The sequence below is a fragment of the Excalfactoria chinensis genome, chromosome 22 (genome assembly GCF_039878825.1).
Source record: "Excalfactoria chinensis isolate bCotChi1 chromosome 22, bCotChi1.hap2, whole genome shotgun sequence".
Classification (NCBI taxonomy): domain Eukaryota; kingdom Metazoa; phylum Chordata; class Aves; order Galliformes; family Phasianidae; genus Excalfactoria; species Excalfactoria chinensis.
In genome coordinates, this window is record NC_092846.1 from 1370936 (window position 1) to 1385800 (window position 14865).

Consider the following 14865-nt stretch of genomic DNA (forward strand, 5'->3'; position numbering starts at 1 on the left):
CTTGCATGAGGACTCGCTGGGTGCTGCTGGAGAACACCCTGAGGTGCCAGCCCTGTCCCTGCTCTTCCACCAAGGAACTAGAATTGCTCCTCCATCCAATGGTAGGATCTGGGAGTCCCTGCCATCCCAGTCCTTTAATAATAACACACTTGTGGGCATAGGAACCACGAGGTTGTGTCACACCTGTGTCCAGCAGCTCACCAGTTCTGTGAACCAGAGAGGCCAGGAAGGGTTTCATGGTGCTGAGCGGTGTAACAAACCCTGCAGGAAGGAATGCCCTCTCTTCTTCCCTCTGCAAGCTGCTTCATACCTCAGTACCCAAGGAACTAAGACTTACGCTCTTATAATGCTGTCAAACAAAATTATGAGTCAAGTTCAGGATAAGCTGTATCTTGATTTTGTCTTTTTTCCTTCTGAAGATCCCCTGGGAGTGCTGCTGCTGGTGCTGAGCACTGATGGATCTTTTCAATCTCTCCTCTGTGCTGACCCCGTTCTGGCCTGTCCCAGTTTTGCTGTATTTCTCAGCACTGCTTTATGCAGCAGCTCAGCATTCCAGAACTGAGGGCAAACACAGAGGTGAAATGCACCACGTCTACAAGCTTCCAGCCCCATCACTGCCCTGCCTGCCACCATCCTGCAAGCCGGAGCAATGGGCCAGCCTCAGGTTTCCTATAAGGGCAGCACTGACCTAATTAGTGTCTGAAACAAACAGTGGAGTAAGACTCGCAGCCGTATGGTGCAGCACAAACCCTCTCCCTCCTTTCACTCTCCCAGCCCGGGGGATCCATCCCAGGCAGGTGCTGCTGTGATTGCAGCAGGTTGTGAATCCTCTCCCCTCTCCTCGCAGGGACGCCACCTGCTGTCTTCTGACCTCGTTAGCTTCTCCTCCTGTTCCACTTCCCCTCCACGGCCCCATCCTGCAGCTAATTACTGCAGAGTGATCTGCAGGAACGAGGTGCTCCTCCTTTGTTCCTATCTTAATCATTTGCTTGATGTCCCCCCTCAGCCTCTGCCCTTCTTAGACCTTTTTGCACGTTACCCATTACTCCAAAAGCAGTTGTTGCTCTGTTTGCATGCACTCACATCCACGTCTCCCCCCTTTATTTCAGATGGAGCTTTCTTGCTGTTTATTCCATATTCTCCTCTTTAACTCTGGGGTTGTGGGTCGCATCCCAAGGTGGTAGAAACCACACGCGATTCCAGCCAATGCACTCAATGCAATCCTGGCTAATTGTAGCCATTTCAGTACAAGTACACAAGGAAGTCTTAAGGAATAGCATGGTGTTGTGAGTGGTGGAATTTAAGAGACAAGGTGATTCTCTTCCCTATATTTCTCCATCATCCCTCTCTGAGCGGCTGAACGTCAGATGGGAGCTTCTTTCTCTATCGTTCATGTGGAACATGCCCTACATCCTGCAGGTTTCTCTTAGACATGAATTTCACACTCTTTAAAGGGCCACATGAAGCAGGGCTGGAGGGAAGGCTGTGAGCACTCTGCAGACACAGCAGTGCAATGCATGAGAGGTTCAAGAGCTGGGGAACATCTCCATGTCTGCAATGGTCAGCACCTTCATCCCCATGCTGCATCCTCTCCACCTCAAGGCATTTTCTGCCTCTCCCAAGAGGAATATGGAGACCCAGACAGGTCTGTGTGTCCATCCACCCTGCAGTTGGCTCCAGCACTGCAGATGGGCATTAATCAGCAACTCAGCACTCAGGGAAAAACACACATCCCTTCCAATTAATTGTGTCCAAATCCATTGAAATGAGTGGAGGGAACGCAACACTCAGTTATTCCCAGCAATCAAATTAAATTGATGCTTGTCATTAAAGAGTCACCACGTGCCTTCAGCTGGGAGCTCTGATCATGGCTGCATTATCACTGGGGGGGGATGTGGATGCCCCATTCTTGAAGGTATTCTGGTTCAGGTTGGATGGAGCCCTGGGCAGCCTGGTCTGGTACCAGATCTGGAGGTCAGTGGCCCTGCATGTGCAAGGGGGATCCATTCCAACCCAAGGCATTCTATGCAGCAGCAGGACTGGCGGTGCAGCTGCCTGGTTTTGGGGGTATCTGGGTGATAAATGGAGTTGGAGAAGAGAATTGATGCATTAACATTATTGGGCTGGAAAAGATTATCTCTATCTGGCCTAGTCTAATGCTGACCTGATCCTGTTAACCAGCTATCACAGATGTTTAGACAAACACATCTGTAATCTCAAAATGAAAAATTAAAGGATCTCAAATGGGTTTTCAAATGAGACTTGAGCACAGGAGAACAGGGCGATATTGTCCCTTTGGATCTCTTTTTAGTGTAGCTTTGTTTAATGTTCATGCCAAATAATTGTGTTCATATAGACAGTTCAGGATGCACTGGGTGACCTTGTAGCCAAAGAGAAGCACCCTCAGCACATTAAAACCACAGGGAAAGATCAACTGCACTTGGAACTACAGCACAGATCCTGTATGTTGGATGGGGTTTTGTGGGAGCTGTTGGGACACTGACCTGCCTGGGTCCCCAGCTCAGAGCTGAGCAAAGATGTGTGGAGGTCTCCAGTCCGACCAGCCTTTTGGAGCAGGATAACGTCAGCATTACACCAGGATGGCTGTAAGGCTTTGCTAAGCCAAGTCTTAGAAGCCACCAAGGATGGAGACCTCCATCTGCTCCCAAGATCTAAACAAGGATGGACCATCCTCAGCTTGCAAATAGAATGTTGTGGGAGAGCATCTTGTGCCGTCTGACCCACCAGAATCACAAACACAGTTACATTTACATCATGTCTCTGTTGTCACAATCACTCCATTGGTTCTCTGTGAGCATCATTTTAGGTCCTAAGAATGGATTCTGGATGCTTTTGCTTTCATTAACTATCACCATTTCCTGCTTCCCCAAGAAAAATGGACCCACTGATTTTACTCCAGGCGGACCAATCACTTTTCTTTCCCTCAAATCCTATCAATGAATTAATATTTATGCAGAACAGTGTATGTAATTTGACTAAATGTAGTCAGCCTGACCCCCATGAGCCCAAGGAGCTCTGCTTTACCCTCCTGCTCCCTTACCAAGCCAATGAGGGACACTCAGAATGTGGTTTCCTTTACACCTTATGTGTTTTCTCATGCAGATGCGTATTCATGGCTGTTTGACACACGTGGCTGTGTGTATTTGCATAAACATTCAGATGAGAATATTTGCACGAGTAATTAGGACTTGTTTGCTTTTCACTGGTGCTTATTTGCAAGGGAACGAACAACAGAGGTGGCAAACACAACCAAAGCAGTTGACGGGGGATTAGCTTGCAAGGAGATTTCACTGTGAGGCCATAATATCCCCTCCCACCTCTGGTGGCTGCGTAGTCAGTCATCTGCAGAACCTGCTGGGCTCTGGCAATGCATTTCCAAGTGTGCAGGATCATCTGGAGCGCAGATGGAGGCAGTCCTATAGCGCTGAGATTCAGCCAGTAATTAACTATAAGAAGTAAGAATATTAATTATAATAAAATAATCCTTGCCTGGCATGAAAGCCTGAGTCTGGACTAACACCTGTTCTTTATTCTCCAGACAGTGTTCCCTGTTAATTCTTCCTGAGCTGAATCCAAAGGACGGGGTGCTGCTCTGCTTCCCATAAGCCCAGTGTTGTGAAGTCACAGCCCGGTGGGCATGATGGGGATGGAAGATCTTTGAGGTCTTCTCCAACCTTAAGGATTCAGTGATGTTGTGAGAGGGCACGGTGGGTCAATGGCTGGACTTCATGATCTTGGAGGTCCTTTCCAACCTTAATGGCTGAGTTTGGTCACTTTTCCTGTCTACATTTTGATTGTACTTTTTTGGAGGAGGAGGTCTAGAAAGTTCATAGAATCATGGCATGGCCTGGGTTGAAAAGGACCTCAATGATCATCTTGTTCCAACCCCCTGCTATGTGCAGGGTCACCAACCAGCAGCCCAGGCTGCCCAGAGCCACATCCAGCCTTGAATGCCTGCAGGGATGGGGCATCCACAGCCTCCTTGGGCAACCTGTCCCATTGATTTTTCCAACATTAATGACTCTACAGTTCTATGTTGCTTAAGTCTTCCCTTCCACTTAGAGCATGCTTTGATTCCAGAGCTCCTCGAGGTGCAGCCCCCACCCCATGCAGGAGCACGGTGCAGTGCTGATGGTGGGGCTGGCTCCACAAGCACTCCTGCTGAGGTTCTGTATGCAGTGTGAGCTGTTAACCTAGTAGTGAAATACAGAACAAGGTTCTTGAATGGGAGATGAGGCAAATCACACTGAACCTAGAAATAATTGCTGAAGCAGTCATCCCCTTGGATTCCAAGGGAACAGGGGCCTTCTGTAGGAACAGCTCTTGGAAATCACTGCTGCCTCTATGCAGGTGGTCATAGGGACCTGGAAAACCATGGCTGTGTGCTTCCAGACTGAGCTCAGACAGGGTGAACCAGAGCTCTGTGCCCTACTTAGCTGGTGTATATATTTGTCACTAAGTGGGACACTCAATAACCTGAGATCTGACAGCCTTCAGATCCCGTATGGGGAGATGTCAGTCACGCTGGCTTACATTAAACACCTTCCCAAGCGTCTGGGCCATATTACAATATCCCAACAGGGTCAAATTGTGGATGTGATCCACACGTGTTAATCTCTTGATCCTGCCTTATTTCCCTTTCAGACAGTCCCCGAAGGGAGGAAAAAATCTTAGTGAGCACAGCCGTTGTCACTCTGCCCTGATTCTATGGGGTCCAGTTGGGAAAGGTGACTGAATGGGGGGGGGGGGGGGAGCTGGAAATCCAAGCATAATATTAGCAAAGCAGCGTGTGCTGGAGTCCCTCTGCCACAATGCCCTTGGGTGACTTTGCTTCCCAGTGTGGGAATAAGGTAAGGGATGGTTTCGGTCCAGTGCAACTGGAAAGAACTGGGCGGTTGGCCAAGTGAATGAATATCTGCTGGGTTAATCACCGCGCAAATCTAATCAGGAGCAGGAATGCGCCAGGCTCATTACTGAAATTAAATTCACCTCCAATTAAAGAGAGAGCTACAAGCTTCCACCACACAGCAGTGCCCCCCCCCCCCCCCCACCCCCAAAAAAACAGCCACTCCAGTCCTGCTAATCGCTGGGGCTGCTGGACGCCGGAGGGCTTTCCAGGTGCAAGGAAGTGAATTGCTGCTTGTGCTTTCCCCGAGGCGCTGCAAGGAGATTGCTGATGCACTTAATAAGTCACTCAGTGAGGCAAAAGCAACTTTGGTGGAAGGATTTCTTGAGAGCAGTCGCTGAGTGAAAGCAGAGGATGCAGTGATTGGAACATCTCTGCCACGGGATTGCTGCTGGGTCTGGGGGTGCCATTGCTCAACTGAATCGTGCTTTGGGACTGACGTGTCTCATATCTGCACTTTGGAGCGGGTTCATACCAAGCAAATGGGCTCTGCAGCACCTCCAGGTATGGTGACTTAAAAGCTGCTCGAGCTTCATTGCCCCCATGCTCTCATTAATTAGCCTTGCACAGGCCTGTCCCATTACCACCACACTCAACACCGTCTCTCCCTCCCTCAGCTCTTCACCTCAACATTACGTGACTTCAGGGAAGAAGATGGAACCAGTCTTAGAAATACCAAATTGAAATGTTCTGAGCTTGTTGAATTATTACATGCGTTTAGGGAGGATGAGGGCAGCACCAGGCCCACCTCCTGGTGGAGTCTCCGAATCAAGCTCTATCAGACCAAGCCCAGCTCTCCTCATTCCCATTGAATTCCATCACACTCCATAAGCATCTTATCAAGAGCTACAGGAGGCCCTGACAGCTTGACATGACATTTCTCTAAGTGCTGCTTGCTCCAGAGCTGCAGGCACAAAGAGGAGCTGAATGCCTCCCAACCCCTCACCAAACACCATTCAGAGAGAAGGGCCACACCACTTTGCTTGAGTGCAGGTAGGAGTGATGCTCCATCGGGCTGCAAGGGACAAAGGAGCTCGTTATGGAGCAGAGCTCAGCGCTGCCCCAAGGGTTAATTAGCAGCATCCTTTGCCTTTGGAGGTGTTCATCTAAGTGCTTCCTTGGTGAGGGGCAGCCCGTCTTTGTTGCCTGGATACAGCCGTGCTGGGGGGGTTGGGGTTGGTACCTGGAGCTTCGTTAGGGAGGATGGCAGCAGGAGCTGAGATCTGACTGCGATGTAAATGATCACCCGGGGCAGCCCCGAGGCAGAGCGGCTGCCTGTTACCATCAGCCACACATCACATCCAAGAGCTGACAAGACAAATAAGGGTAATTGCCTCTCTCCCCTTAATCAGGGGGACGTGATTAGGTGGTGTGGGCCTCGGCCAGGTGCTCCCCAGCACTGCAGGGAGCAGAGAGTCCCTGCAGACCCAGGGGATGGAGGAGAGGATCCAACAGCCTTCAGCTGGAAGGGAGCAGCAAGCAGCACTCTGCCGTGCTTCAGAGGGATGGAGAATAGAGTCACAGAATGATAGAATCATGAGGGCTGGAGAAGACCTCTCAGATCCCGCAGTCCAACCCCAGCACAGCCCCACAGGACAACAGAGCAAAGCCTCGTGCCCTGCTCACCTCCTGCTCAGCATCTGACCTAAACTCAGACAAAACAATGCCTAGGAGAGCTGCCAGTGATGCAAACAACCCTCCTTGCTCTCTGCTCTGCTCCTTGCAGGAAGGAAACTGTGCACTGCAGCCTGACTTCGGTTGGAGGCTTCCAACAGGGGTGGGCAGGAAGCAGAGGCAGATAAAGCAACAACCCTTTAATTAAAAGGCAGAGCAGATGATTGTGATGGTGATACACATTTCCATTAGAAATGAGGATGTTGTGCAGCTCGTCCTGGCCTGGCCATGCAAACCCTTCCAGGTGCCAGCGAGGCAGTGGCACACCTTCCATGTCATCCCTTGCACAGCTGCAAGTCTTCATGCTGCCTTCTGCTGGTGGTGGCAACGCGCTTTAAGCAGGGACAACTTCTGCTATAAAAGTCCGAGATATTCCCCTGCAGATTATGGGACTTCTGAGCACTGGCCGAGCAAGCAGTGTGGTGATGGAGACTGATCGGCAGGGTTAGACTTGATTTAAGACATTTACCCTAACGTTTCTTTTTTCTACATTCTGTCCTCCCTCTTCTCTTTTCATGCTCTAATACAACTAATCTGCAAACCGATTGCCCTCAATTGTGTTTGTTGGGCAAGACAGAACTGAGGCAGCAGAGACAAATGAGCTCCATTATGGTCTTAATAGCAATGCGTGGTCTTAATATCAATGTGGACAACGTCTCCCTTGATGCTGCTGAGGCAGAGAAGGAGGGAAGAGCAAGATTCCCTTGGGGGTGGCATAGTCCATTAGGGCACAATCAAATAAGGCAGATTTCACCCCATCCAGACACTCCTCTGAGGGAAGAGTGGCCCACAACTTAGGAGTTCAAACCAATGACAAAGAGCAGGGATTTCTGCAATACCTGTTGGCAATGAGGCCAAGGCCACCACAGACCATTCCAAATCAATGTTTACTGCAGCTGTTGAGTACTGTTCATGAAGGTTCAGCTTACAAGAGTATGGAGAATGGACATGGCCCCTCCAATTCAATTGGATCACACACTAATGTGGGACCAGAGCAGCCATTCTCACAACCTGGTCAATAAAGAGAAGCAATGGATGGGGAGGCTATGCTGCAACAGTCTCATTGGGAGATGGAACGATGTGATTGCTCATTGTCACCACCAGCCAGCTCATCCTGGTTGTAAGCAGCCTCGTAATCACAGCATCCATTGGAACACACCTGGAAAGGTACGCCTGTGTTTAGAGAGAAATCCAAGAGGCAGATTTTGATTGCACCTTCACAGACATAATCGTTGAATACCATGATCTCATGAACTGTAACGAGTGCTTCCTCACCCATTTGTCCATAACTTCCCTCAGTGGGCGGCACAGTGCCTGCCCAGGAACCAGTCCCTCCATCCCATCCAGCAGCACATGTCTCAGAATGGCTCCAGCACCACCATGTGATGCAAACATGGCACCCTCTGTTATCTCTTCTCACCCAGATGAATGAACCCTGAATCAGACATCAAGAACTGCCTGACATTCCTGGAGATCTCTGCATGCTCGTGAGTTTATCTCCATACAATTTCCCTATTGAGAAAGCAACCGAGGGCTCCAGCAACAGCTGCTCCATGCAATAGGACATTGTGGTAGAGGTTGAGCAATCCAAGGAATGCTTGAAACTCCCACTTGAGTTTTGGCTCTGCAGCACCATCTTCTGCTGCTTCTTGGCTGGGTGCGTGCTTCAGCTTCTCACCTCCTGCCTCTTGGCATCACTTTTTGGCATCTCCTTCAGAAGCCCAGAGCTGTGTTTGAGGAGCAGAGTGCACAGCATGGAAGCAGATGGGCAGCAAACATGGGGATGCACATCACCAACTTGCAGTGGCCATGACACGAGTTGTAGTGGCCACGACATGAATCATAATGGCTGTGACATGAATTAAGTTGTTTGGGAACAAAACAGTTCCATGACAGCACCTCATCCCATACAGATCTGCATTCTGTCATGATAACTAACCCATTCCTTCTCAGCCATTTAAGACACTCAGAACATGTGGGCTTGGTGATCTGTGGCTTAAAGCATCGATTGTGCTTCTTTTAATGCCAGCAGTTCATTAAGGCCAGATGTTGGGAGCAGAAAGAGAGGGCACGCCTTGCAGCTTCTGCATCGGATCATAAGAAGGGTCCCATCCTAAGAAGTTTCATTCCTAACCCCGATCTTTCTGACAGCCATAAAACATGAACCTCATCTCTTTCTGAAATGCACTTTAATCTTCGAGGATAAAAATTTAGGAAGATTCATAGGAAGGACAGGAAACGTGTGTGCACGACTGCACTCCATTATCATAATGGGCAGGAAGGAATACGGAAGGGGTGTGCAAGGCTTAAGTCTATCTCATTTAAGCTGATCTTCAGAGATTAGACTGAGGCTTAATGCAGAAGGAAGTGTCCTGCACCTGCTCCTGCAGTGTTCTGCACCTTCTGGCCATCGTCACCTCAAGGAACAGGAGCCATGAAAGCATCAATGTAATGGCTCAGTCATTAGAGAGGGTCCAGCCTTCAGAGGATGGAGCCAACAGCATCACCAGTGGGAAGAGAAGGGGAAAAGGGGAGGGATAAGGGGAAGGGGAAGGGAAGGGGAAAGGAAATGGGAAGGGGTAGGGAGGGGTAGAGAAGAGAGGAGAGGAGAGGAGAGGAGAGGAGAGGAGAGGAGAGGAGAGGAGAGGAGAGGAGAGGAGAGGAGAGGAGAGGAGAGGAGAGGAGAGGAGAGGAGAGGAGAGGAGAGGAGAGGAGAGGAGAGGAGAGGAGAGGAGAGGAGAGGAGAGGAGAGGAGAGGAGAGGAGAGGAGAGGAGAGGAGAGGAGAGGAGAGGAGAGGAGAGGAGAGGAGAGGAGAGGAGAGGAGAGGAGAGGAGAGGAGAGGAGAGGAGAGGAGAGGAGAGGAGAGGAAAAGCTGATCAGGGAACTCAACAGATGGTGAGGGTACCATGAGAACAGAACTTCTCTAAGGAGGAGGAGGAGGGCAGAGGGCTGGCTGGAAAAACACAGGACGAGGTGATCTCATGGCTCTCCCTACAGCCTCATCTGGGTGGAAAGGAGTGTCCAACAGCCTGAGCTATGAGATGGTAAAGGTGGAATAAACGAGGACTAGCCTGGGCAAGCGGTGCCATTGGGGATGAGGGGGACACTGGCACTGAGCAGGGATATGGGCTGGCTACAGCAGGATCTGCTCCCCTCCAGCCCCACACTGTGGGTCAGGGAAGAGCAATTCTCAGAGCGAGGAGAGGCACCAGAGGTGACTGAACATGAATCATTCCCACACTCCTGTTTTTTCCTGCATTATTATCCTATTTAAAAATTAAAGATGGTAATAAGTTACTGTAGTTGAAAGTGAGATAATGGGAGATGTTAGGGAGATAAAATTCTAATGGTACCCAGGGAGTGAGAAGGGTAGGGAGAGAAAATTGAAAGGGATTCTTTATGCACATAGCCACACTTATCAATATTCCTCCAGGTTAGGACCTTACGGTGTTAATAATTAACCAGAATCTTATGAAGGCTAAAATAACTGCAACACGCACCAAGATCATCGCTTCAGTATTCAGCCTGTGCACAGCCCCTCAGTTACTGTGGCAACAGTGCATCTGCTTTCCACAGTATCCTTCATTAATCATTTACACGCAGGATAAAAAGAACATATCTGTATGTCCTGGAGGAATGATGCCCCACACGCTGCTTCTGCTCAGCTCCTGACAGAGCATGGGACCAACTCTGGGACCTCCCCTCTGTAGCCCAAATGCTGCCCCACGCAGCTCTGCAGCTTCATACATTTGCAGCCCTGGTGGGTTTGGGTTGTTGGGTTGTTGCTTGGATGAGCATCTCCCAGCTGCAGTCATGGGGATGGGGACTGTGCTCACCTTGATGCTCATCTCACTGCTCCCACAGCTTGGACTGGAGCAGCTGTGCTGAAGGCTGTAGATCAACTGTGTATAAAATGACTCATTTATAATCTTTCCTTGGTTATCCAAACTAATGGAAACTGCCTGTTCAATGTGTAATTGATACTGGAGCTTCATATGTACTTCCTATGTAAGAGTTCCGTGGTGTTTTCCAGTTCTGTCCAGCGAACCTCTTGGATCTGGGTGACTTTCATCTCCAAATTTATTGATGGAAAAAGCTCTTTCAGACACATTTCCCAGCCAAGGTCGGGCTGGAGGGGCTCTGAGCACCAGGTGGAGCTGTGGGGGTCCCTGTTTGTTGCAGGGGAGTTGGACCTGATGGCTGTTAAGGTCTCTTCCAACTCCAACCCATCTAACATGCCCTCGTTCTGGCAGCTTCAAGCTAGCTCAGTGCTGTTCTTTCCCATCTGCATTTCTTCCTGCTCCTTCGTGGATCCCATCACAACAGATGGGAGAGGACCTTTGGAGGCCTCCAGGCACCTCTCACTCAGAGCAGGACTTCTACAGCCACTCCATTTCTGCCCTATAGAGAGAGACATGCTCAGCACTGCTAGCAGATCAAGGGCCTGGTGGGATAAGGAAACTCTTTTGGCTACTGCCATACAACGGGCCCATGAGAGCTCTCTGCTATAAGCTGTGAAGCACTTGCCATTGACCAGAAGGTGAAGTTCCATATGCACAGTGCCATCCTTCTTTTCAGAAGCACTGCTCATCACAGCATCTCAGTCCCAGCCCATGGTAATGAGCAAATTAGACTTTAAGTAACCAGGATCCCTTCAGGAAAGAGTAAGATCCTCAGACGGCCTGATCTCCATTTAATCCCTGCAAACAGACACCTCTGATTAGGAGGACGGGTTTCCTCTGGTGGGGGTGGAGGGGGGTTGGCAGGTGGAGGGCTTTGCTGGGCAGCAGTAAGGCTGACATCTGCTTTGTTTGCAGACTCTGAGCCCCTGACTTCTGTCCCTGGCCAAGTTCTCAACCTTCTCACTTCTCCTTGTCATCTCAGCACCAACTCCTTCCCTTTGCATCCAACCTGCAGCTCCAGCGCCGGCGTTCCTCCATCCAACAGCTTCGTCTGCTAACGTAATTACAGAGCCACGTCACTGATGTGGAGGTCTTGGTTAATAAGCAAGGGCACTAATGAATCTGTGCGTTATCTCAATGCATCCTCTGCCTCTAGGACAGCCCTGGGGCACTTTGAGCAAACAGATGAAGGAAACGTGGCTAATAGGGCTTGTCATGCACCAGGGCCCCCCCTGGCTCAGCTGTGTCTCCAGCAGAGCAAAGCCCTGACAGAGCCCTGCTGTCCGAAAGTGACAGAGCACCTTTGCTTTACAAAGGAGCAGAGAGAATACCCCCAGGCAAGGAGGGCAGGGTCTCTAACCCTCTGGGAGGCAGGAGACCCACTGGTTTACCCACCAGCAGGTTGAGGGGAGGAACACATTGGGGTTTTTAGACATTTTCCTCCATCCTAACCCAAAAGAGTGGTTCTGAAGATGACCTTCCGGACTGGGCAGCAGAAGAGAGAAATGAAGGCATGCTAATGGGGCATGAGGCTGTGCTGGGTGCTGAGATATTTGGCAGTGGGGCAGGCTCAGGTGGGCACCTGGGCACAAGGGATACCTGGGTCTATACACAAGTCTAGGGTAGCACCTTTGCAATGGTTCATCTCCAAGGGGCTTTGCAAAGAGCAGGAGAACCAAAGTTGTGTGTCATGGGTGGAACCAGTGGGAGGTGATGTGACGAGTCCATTGGAGCTGCCACAGGACCCCATGGGAACAGACCTAAAGGTCTCACAGCCCACAGCCCAGCACTCACATCAAGCAGATGAACCAAGAGGTGAAAATCAGAGCTGTGGGAAACACCAGGGCCATTGGCAGAGCAGCACAGCTACAGGAACCCATGGTGAAAGAATAGAAGAGTAAGAACAGCATGACAATTGCATTCCAACCCTGGCAACACTGACAGGCTCTGCTTAAAGTGTTCCTTCTGTAGGGGAAGGAAGGACTGAGGTTTTGGCGTCTGGCATTTGTTCACCCCAGACAGGAAGCAACAGCTCATTTTCTGCCATTAAATGTTGCTCTAAGAAGGAGTTATGCTCTAGAATATCCTTTCTTCATGGAGCAAGTAGATAGATTAATTTATCACCCAGATGATGGACAGAAAAACAGGCCATCGTCCCCCAAGGTTGGGTGGAGATCAATGAGACGTGCTGTTGTAGCTATCTCATGTTTACCTCCATGCCGTGGGGCTCTCATGTCCTTTCTTATGACCATTTACACAGAATTGTCCATGTGCTGGTATCACATTCAATGGTGTTACCAACTGGTTGGAGTGGTTTTGAAGAGTTTCCTTCTCAGTGCCTCAGTGTCATAGAGAACCCCTGGCATAGATGGATGAGGTCCATCAAGATCAATGCTCTGGGGAAGGACAAGGACATCAGCAATGGCTGTTGGAAGCATAGTGTGCAACCAGCTCCCACCCCTCCACCACTGACCAGCTGCCCAGGAGGGGATTTATGGGACATGGTGTTATTTCAGGCACTGGATACAATGACCCAGGAGCCTCTCCCAGGTCTGTGTTCTTAATTAAATCCTTGTCAAGTTTAACACCTTCCAAACTGAAAGAGACATCTGCTATGTCCGCTTGTATCCAACAACGCAGAGAATGATGTGGATGGATATTAGCACTCTGGAATCCCCAAATGTGGGATGAAAAGTATGGGGCCAGGTCTGGAGCAGTGCCTCTGCCCACATCCCCCTGCCTGGCAGCCACGAGCTGTCTGTGTATGTTACACCTTTTGGGGGGTGGAAATAGCTCTAAACACCACGGAGGGGAATTAAAGTGTGTTTTAATGATATGTGTCTTATGTCTGAATGAGCATCTGGGATTATGGTATCGCCGGGGCACACGTGATGAGATCCAGCAGCGAGAAATCTCCCATCACTGCTATGCACATTAATACATGTACCGATGTGTTGGAGTTTAAAGCTAACAGTCACGTTCTTTCACAAGTAATTAAAGTAGGCTTCAAACGAGGAAATAACCTCATGTGCTCTCTGCCCCTTCAACCGCACATGGATATGAAAGGAAGAGGCTGGAGACACATCTATATGTGAAAAAATACATAGATATCAATTAATGAAATGCAGTTTTCCTTCCCTGCAGCCTCATTCAACCTTTACACCAGAGAAGAATGACGTGAAAGGCATCTGCGTTCATCTGTTAAAACAGATCCTCCGAACGCATTCCCATCGCCATTGCCGTGCAAGAAGTGACTTGGAGCAAAAGCAGAACAAAAAGCCTTCTGTGCAGGAATACAATGAGTAATGAACTTCAAGTCGTATCTGCACGAAGGATTGCCGAGATGGGTATTGTTTTTCCATATGACCTGTTTTTTCCTAATGATTGTGTTTCTCCTGGCTCTGATTCTATAAACAGCAGCACCTCTCCCCTTTGCTTGCTTAAGAGGAGGTTTGTTTAATCTTTGACATTTCCTATCTCTCAGGGTTCTTCGCAAGCGTCGCACAATAGAGCCTTGTTGGTCTCAGTTTAATTAAACACAATTACTTTGCTTTATGTAGCAGAGGAAGTGACACTTTAAAAAGTTCCAGCTCGGTCCCTTTTCTACTTGAGAAAGCAGCACAGCGTCAGTGAATAATTAAAACATACACGTCGTCAGAATTAATTAGTGTCTCAGTGCTTTCAAGTGCTTAAAAGTCTTCAGGATGTTTCGTTTGAAACGCATTTGGAGGCAGCTGGAATTTGCAGGCGGGTTTTGTGCTGTTCTCCAGGTCATGGATGGAGACCTCCACCTTCCCTAGCACTGTTAAAGCCCTTCTGTGTGCCACGAGGTCACCCATGCTACCAAATCCTCCACCCCCTTCCCTCTCTTTTACACAGTCAGGTGGAACTGGAGGAGCCAAGACTGGGAACCATTGGGCTCCACCACTCGGCAGCAGGATTCCATCCTGGCCACTTATTTCTATGCCATTCACACCTCACTTGAAGAGCAGCCATCTGCCAACACGCAGCACCATTCCCGTGCAGCAGCCCATCAATATTTATCACAATGATTCCCTCCCATCTGAATAACAAGAAGTGGGGATATAGAAGGTAATCATTGACAGTGACAGGGAGGAAATGGGGCACCGTGGTCTCAGCTGAGTGACTGCAAGAGGTGCTCTCTGCTTGAAACATAGCTCTGTGCCTTCCGTCCCATCACACCTACTTGCTCCAAACCAGCTCTTCTTCCTCTTCCTGAGCACACTTCACAGATGATAATGGGCTGGTAGCATGACCTTGCTGAAGCAGAGAGCCGTGCTAAAAATATTAATGCTTTTCATTTCTTCTTCCAAGTCCCAAATGGTTTTGCTGTTTTTTTC